Source organism: Macaca mulatta, chromosome 6 (assembly GCF_049350105.2).
Source record: "Macaca mulatta isolate MMU2019108-1 chromosome 6, T2T-MMU8v2.0, whole genome shotgun sequence".
NCBI lineage: Eukaryota > Metazoa > Chordata > Mammalia > Primates > Cercopithecidae > Macaca > Macaca mulatta.
The window spans coordinates 162,929,850-162,935,966 of NC_133411.1; positions in this window are offsets into that span (position 1 = coordinate 162,929,850).

Sequence of the window (6,117 nt, forward strand, 5' to 3'; positions counted from 1 at the left end):
GGTGGCATTACCTACTTCCAAAGTTTTAAATGCCATCCTCACACTGATAACTCCCAAAGGTATATTGCAGCTCCAAATGTAGCCTTTCAGACTTGTAGATCTAATCCCTTCCTACTTGACATCTCCACTTGGCCAGACATCTCATGGCATCTCAAAATTAGTATGTCAAATATAGAATTCTTTATTCCTTTCCTTTATCACCCGTGCTGTCTTCTCTCAGTAAATGACACCATCATTTCGTTTGCTCAAGCAAAAGCATCATCTTTGACTCTATTTGCTTTACTCTCCACATCTGTTACGTCCCCAAGTCCTGTTGTCTCACTTCAAAAAACATACGCAATCTATCCATTTCTCCCTACCTCCACTGATATCATCCTAGCCCAAGACCCTGCCATCTCCCACATGTACCATTTGATGGTCCTTACTGAGCTTCCTGCTTCCACTTTTGTCCCCAGGTCATCCATTCCCCACACTGCCACCGGAATGAATTGTCAAAGTAATAAATCATGTCATGTCACAGTATTTATCCTCACTGAAAAAAAAATTCAGAAGAAAATCCATCCTCCTTGCCATGGCCTACAGGCTGCTAATATGAACTGGCTCTCTCCTATGGGTTCAAACTCATTGCCCACCACTCTCCACCTCACCCATTATATCCCAGCCACCCTGGCCTCTTTGCTGTTCCTCTAAGACACACACTAAGTCTGCTCCCACCTTAAAACCTTTTTCAGGGCTGGGCATAGTGGCTCACACCTGTAATCCCAGCACTTTGGGAGGCCAAGGTGGGAGAATCACGAGGTCAAGAGATCGAGACCATCCTGGCCAACATGGTGAAACCCCATCTCTACTAAAAAATACAAAAGCTGGGCATGGTGGCATGCACCATGGACTTAGTAGTCCCAGCTACTAAGGAGGCTGAGGCAGGAGAATTGCCTGAACCCAGGAGGCGGAGGTTGCAGTGAGCGGAGATCGCGCCACTGCCCTCCAGCCTGGAGACAGAGCAAGACTCCATTTCAAAAAACAACAAAAACAAACCAAAAAACCCCACCTTTTTCATGCTGCCCGTCTGCCTAGAATGATCTTCCCCAGATGTTTCTGAGCATTCAGAATTCAGATCTCAGCTTACTTATCACCATTAGAGGCCTCCCTGACCATACTAAAGTAGGTGTTCCTAGGTTGGGGTTAGGATGAGGGTTTAATACCCTCTTTTTCTTTTTTCCTTTATTTTTATCATAGTATTTGTCAGTATTTGATATTAATTTTTTAATTTATTGTTTATTCTCTATTTCCCCCATCTAAAACATGAGCTCCATTAAAACAGAGACCTTACCTATCTTATATTCCCCGCAGCTAAAACAGAGCCTGGCACCAAGGTGGCAATCACTAAATACTTGTTGCATCATCAGATGTAGTGGATGGGTCAATACTGATAAATTACGTGACATTAAGGAAATCATTTAGCATCTAGGCTTCAATGTACCTTTTTACTTGATGAAGATGAAGGTAATCTACTTGGCTATTCTGGAACACAAAGGAAGTGGGTAAGAAAATAAAAGACTGAAGATTTTACCACTTTATTTTGAGAAAAATATTGGAATTTATGGGCAAGCCATTTGAAAATGGTAATGACAAGCTAATGGAGAAAGAAGTTCATTTATTTTCTTTCTGTTTTTTTTCTTTTTTTGTTTTTTGTTTGTTTGTTTTGTTTTTTTTTTTTTGAGACTGAGTCTTGCTCTGTCACCAGGCTGGAGTACAATGGTGCGATCTCAGCTCATTGCAACCTCCGCCTCCTGGGTTCAAGCGATTCGCCTGCCTCAGCCTCCCAAGTAGCTAAGATTACAGGCACATGCCACCACACCCAGCTAATGGTTTTTTGTTTTGTTTTGTTTTTGTTTGTTTGTTTGTATTTTAGTAGAGACGGGGTTTCATCACATTGGCCAAGATGGTCTCGATCTCCTGACCTTGTGATCCACCCACCTTGGCCTCCCAAAGTCCTGGGATTACAGAGGTAAGCCACCGTGTCCGGCCCTTTTTTTTTTTTTTTTTTTTTTTTTTTGAGACAGAGTCTTACTCTCTCACCCAGGCTAGAGTGCAGTAGCATGATCTTGGCTCACTACAACCTCCTCCTCCCAGTTCAAGTGATTCTAGTGCCTCAGCCTCCCAAGTAGCTGGGATTACAGGAACCCACCACCACACCTCACTGATTTTTATATTTTTAGTAGAGACAGGGTTTCACCATGTTGGCCAGGCTGGACCTCAGTTGATCTCCCCACCTCAGCCTCCCAAAAAGCTGGGATTACAGGCATGAGTCACCATACCAGGCTTCATTTATTTTCTTATCCGTGAACCTCCTGGGGACTGAGTAAAGTGGAGAAAAATAAAATGTACCCATCTGCAATATAAAAATTTATAAATACAGCTTACATTAATTCAAATACAGTAACATTTTATCTGGCATCAATAGGTATTTTGCTAAATGTTTTGTTTTTTCAGATAGTTAATATTCCCATTGGAAGAAGACATTTTTCAATTTGAACATTTTAACAGAAGTAGTTTTCCAACGAATTTCAGTACAACCTTCTCTGGCAACATACTGAACAGAGCTGTTGTCAATAACTCGGTGACATCATTATAAACAATGTTATTATGTCTGGGTATAAAATAGTGAGAAGCTCTGCAATCATAGATATGTAAAACTGTTAGGCTTTCTAAGCTCTCTTACGTGTGTTGTATAGGTTTTCCTCTCCTCTCATTTATTTAATCAACAACTATTAATAGGGCACCTAGCACATGCCAGGCTGGTTGCTGACAGCTAAACCCAGAGTGATAAATGTGGTAGTCCCTGTCCTTCTGGAGGCCAGAATCTCCTGGGGAAGACATGTCATGATCAAGTAAGTATGAACGTTACAAGAGACTCAAATGTCTACCCAGGGTCTTGCAGAAGGTCTCTGCAAAGAAGCAGTCTTTTAGCTGATTGCTGTGAAGGAGATGCTCAGGGGAAGAATGTTCCAGGCAGATGTAAAAGCATGTACAAAGGCCGTAAAAGATAAAAGCCAAGGTGCAGGTGCATTTGAGCAGACAAAAGAAGACCAGCATGGCTCCCGATATTTCAGAGATGGCCAGAGCCAATTGCAGAGCCCCCTCATAAGTTGAGGCTAGGAATTTATCTTCATTCTAAGAACAAATTAAATGGTTTTAAAGAGAGGAGTGACATGATCAGTGTTACACTTCAAAATATGTGTTAGAAGAAGGCTAAATAACGAACCTTTACTTTCATATATATTTTTGGTTTAGATGAAGTTAAAGTAAGTGGTGCCTCAGTAACCCACCTTTCATAGACTATGGAACTAACAAGTGGTGCTCAAGGACATGGGAAAAGGGCAAACATGAAAGTGGGTATTCAGGTTAGGGGAATGCCAGTTTCAGAAAGGAACCTCATTATTGGAGTTCTGTTACATTACTGGACATGTAATATCCTCAATTAAATTCCACTCAACATTGTCCAAGACACCTATATACATACTGGGAGATCTAAGGGGAAGATGGTTAGGGTAAAAGAAGTCGCACTGGGAATGGACACCTGAGTCCTAGGCTCACCTTAGCCACTACTAGTAGACTAAGATGATGCCCGGGGACCCTCACCTCTCTAGAATGCTGAAATGCATATACCTTATTAGCAGGTAGGAGGGTCGAAGGAGGACTCCCCCACTTGCTCACCAAGTGACCTTAGACAAGTTTTTATTACTTTTACCACTTCACTTATTTGTGAAAATCCTATCTCGTCAGGTTGTTGTGAGGGCTAAAATGCCAGGCTCAGAGAAAGCAATCAGTAAACATTAGGATCACTCTGTGATTGTATAGCTTACTATCTAGTGGCTCACACATTAGCACCAAGTCAGGAGAGAGTATTTGGAAATGAATGTTTCCTTAAGAGAAAAAGAGGCCCCTTGCAAATTAAGAATTCATGTTACATATTACATTTTTCTGTATCCTTTTGAGACTTGGTAACATTTTGGGAAACATCTTGCACCATCCATCTGCCCAACATTTGCTCTCTGGAATATCTTTCCTCTAACAGCTTGGCCAACTCCACTTTGAATGTGTTCAGTGCTGCTATCCCTGGTCTATTCTGAGCATGTTATTAACCTGAGCTTTCATGTATCAGTATACATTATGCTAAGAGCCAACTTCTTAAAAATTTCTGAGCATCAGTGCAGAAATAAGCTTGGGTAGTTTCTTTGTGGTCTCTTTGCAGCCCCCAGGGATATTAATGACAAGTCACATACCCTCTAAATTCTTATTATTTTTAAATAACTCAGTTCAGTTTTAAATTATAAATGTAATCCATGCACATTGTTTAAAAATATGAACAGTGTAGAAGGTTTTTAGGTTAAAAAAGAAACACTCTTTGCCTCCCACCTCCGGCTCCCTAGTTATACTACCCATATATTCAGTATTTTATGCTTCCTTCCAGGAATTTTCTCCCTCCCTTCCTTCCTTCCTTTCTATATATATGCTCCCTAACTGTCTTCATTTTACACAAATAATATACCATCTTTACTTCCCACCTCACTTCCTATATACATTCTATATAATTGTATTTTTATACAAATATGACTGTACTCTGCAGATCCTATATCTTGGACATTTTTACATACCAGTACCCATAGATCTGCCTCATTCTTTTGAGTCTTTTGAGTGACTTGCTGGCATTCTTGTAATGGAATGTACCCTTTAGCCAACCCCTCTTGATGGACATTTTGGATGTTTGTTTCCAATCTTTTGCTTTTACAAACATCTCTGGAGATATGTCACTGCACACTTGAAGGACTTTATCTGCAAGATAAGTTCTTCAAAGTTTCAAAACTCTGAAGAGCATCCTCCTATATGTTTGCCAAACCATGAACATATCACTGCTAATGTCAGCCTCCAAAAAGCTTCTTAGAAGGCTAGTGGCTGCCTTATTGGACAGCAAGGGAAAAATCAATACTGTAAAAGTTATTAATCTTTATTGTGAAGATTTGTGATAATATAACAAAGTGCTTAATGAATATCTGACATATCATAGTTGCCAAATAAATGGTAGCTATTAGTTATGTTGCCTTTATCCTTGTGAACAACCAGTCAAAATTTATCTTCAAGTGCTGAGGCTAAATGTAACTACAGTCAATGGATTGGTATAATATTAGTTAATTTTAGGTGGCACTTTATTTTAGGAAACTCAGCAATTAAGAGGAATGTCCAAATAGGACAAGAAAGTCCTTTTTACATGGTAAAGGGAAAACTACAAAACATTATGCTTCAATATTAGACATTTTCTCTGGCTAAGTCTCCAAGAAGTCTTCACATTTTCAACAAAATGAAATCAATTTGTAGCTGGTAGGTATTAGCCTGAGTATGTAAAGAAAAGTGATTGCCAACTTAAACTAAGTAATGTTAATTTTACTCTTAGCAAGTATCATGAGAACATTATTTGAAGGAATCCTGAGCTAGAGATAGTGTATTTGCATTCTGTTCATTCATTTAGTCAACAAATGTTTATTGAGCACCTGCTAGGTGCCAAGCAGGATTCCAGGTTACAGAGGATCCAGTATGAACCAAACCTATGTGGGGCCTGCAATCAAATAGCCATGTGACTTTGGAGAAGCCCCTTGCCCTACCTGGACTTTACTCTCCACATCTTTAAAATAAGCTGGCTGAACTACATTATCTCCAAAGATCCCCCCAGATGTATCATTTTTATGCCTCTCCTTAATGCATTCTTTTTTGGGTTTTTTGGTGCGTTTTTTTGTTTGTTTGTTTGTTTGTTTTTGAGATGGAGTCTCCGTCAGTTGCCCAGGCTGGAGTGCAATGGCGTGATCTCAGCTCACTGAAACCTCTACCTCAGCCTCTTGAGTAGCTGGGATTACAGGCACCTGCCATCATACCCAGCTAATTTTTGTATTTTTATAGAGATGGGGTTTCACCATGTTGGCTAGGCTGGGCTCAAACTCCTGACCTCAGATGATTCACCTGTGTCGGCCTCCCAAAGTGCTGAGATTACAGGTGTGAGCCACCGCTCCGAGCCTCTTAATGCATTCTTAATGGTGATCTCAATCCAGTGCAGCACTGATTTAT